Source organism: Priapulus caudatus, unplaced genomic scaffold (assembly GCF_000485595.1).
Source record: "Priapulus caudatus unplaced genomic scaffold, Priapulus_caudatus-5.0.1 Scaffold33, whole genome shotgun sequence".
NCBI lineage: Eukaryota > Metazoa > Priapulida > Priapulimorpha > Priapulimorphida > Priapulidae > Priapulus > Priapulus caudatus.
Window position 1 is genome coordinate 303,505 of NW_014577094.1, and position 2,060 is coordinate 305,564.

The window sequence follows — 2,060 nt, forward strand, 5'->3', positions numbered from 1 at the left end:
GTAATAGAAAAGGAGGGGTGGGAGACTGAAGGAAGGCGGCAGGGAAGATAGCTGAGGTGCGGTGGAAGAAGGAGGTGGCTAAGCGTGCGACAAGGGAGACAATTAAGGGGAAGGGCGGGCGGGGATAAAGTTGGAGTTTGGCACCCTACAGGCTAGGGCGCTCTTCTAATTATAAACACATGTCTACTGATAAGAATTTATTACAGAAACCTCTGCCGAGATACCCTAAACCATACTAAATGCATTTTAATCACAGAATCTAACTCCTCTGGTGAGATATTGCGCATGCGCTAAACAGTAATTACGTATTCAGGTTATATACTATATCTGGTATATGCAGCGGGGACCTTACATACCAGGTCTGCTTCCTATTTCTGAATCGAGGTCTACTGATGAAATTTTGTCATATCAATCTATGCTAGGATGACCATTCTTCATTTTAAATTAGTAATTTTTGCAAAATATTATAATCTTCTCGGGAGATAGTGCGCATGCGCGAGCCCCGTTTCAGGCGTGCAGTATGACCTAAATAGTAGTATAATCTCATATAGACGATATGTATATATAACATCAGGGGTTAATAATGACAAATTAGTTTAGGCTATCAATCGGGAGTCATTTTTTTATACTTTCTATTTTTTTCATTTAGTGGAGACAAGCACAAAATAATAATACATGTATTATAGAAAGGGCTTATAATTATGCAGAAGCACATGTTCAAAAACCTGGGGGAGGGAGACATTTGATATTGTGTCACCCACCCTTCGAAAAGTGGGGGGGGGAGCGTGTCCCCCGTGTCCCCATGACATTTGCGCCCATGATTATTCTTAAGAGTGGTGAGAATGTTTTACTGATTTATCATGTGTTCAGTGTGCTATTCGAGTGGAGGCCTGTCTGGGTGTCAAGGGATTGGCAGAGATTTCAGGTATGAATTGTACAATGAAGTATTTTGTTTTAAAGCTATATTGGATTGTGTAGCCTTTGGTGACCTCTGTTGACCTTTGCTGACCTCTGACCCGTGACCTCTGGTATCGATGACAACGCCAACCTCCGGCGACAATGATGACCTCCGGTGGCAACGACAACCTCTGGCTACGACGACGACGTACGTCGACTTGCGCCGACAATGACAACCTCCGGTGGCGAAGACAACGACTGTGACGATGACCTCCGGCCCCGATGACGACAACAACGACCTCCATCGACCTCCAGCGGCGACACTTTCCTCGTCCAACAACCTCCGGCAGCGACGACGACAACGACAACGACCTCCGGTGGCGATATATTACCATATACATGTATTACATATTATCCAAGTATTATATATATATATGTATATATTTCAGGAGTTGAATATGAACGAATTTGTGTTTCATTCACTCCTATATATTTCATGTACACCTAACTCTATAACATGAGGTTTTGTTACTCTGCATAGCAGAGCAGTTATCCACATACTGCGTGTACACCATCACTGCTATGTGCTGCACTGCTACAATGGGTGTTGAAGAGAATGGTGTAGGGTTTAAGATGATGTATTTACATATTGGGATAACAGACATCCCTTGCCAGAGAATAAGGTTATCGCTTAAATTGACTGCATCACGAATTTTCTTCTATGTAGAGTATTTTAAAAATTTTGTTGCCGATTTCTTTCTCACATTAAAAGTCAAGTACTAACGGGAACTAAATGTATCGTCAATTTCTTAACCTGATAAATAACTTGTTGTCTCAACTAGTTCAAAAATCCAAAAAAAAAACCTGGTCGATTTGAATGATTATTATCCTGACATTAATTGCTTGCTAATGGCCTATGTAGAGTCACGAGTGTATATTAACATCAAAACCAATATAGGAAATATAGGAAGTATAAAATGCAGCAACTTTAACCATTCAACAAGAGCCGCAGAGCGGCTGGCTCATCTGAGTCTGTGCTACATATTATAAACGTAACATTTAAGTCGTTGGTAGTGACACCTTTTGTTAGGTGCAAGATATGCAGATACGCAGTTGCGTACACATCATTTCAGCAACCTTCTGCATTCTACATCCCTCCCAAA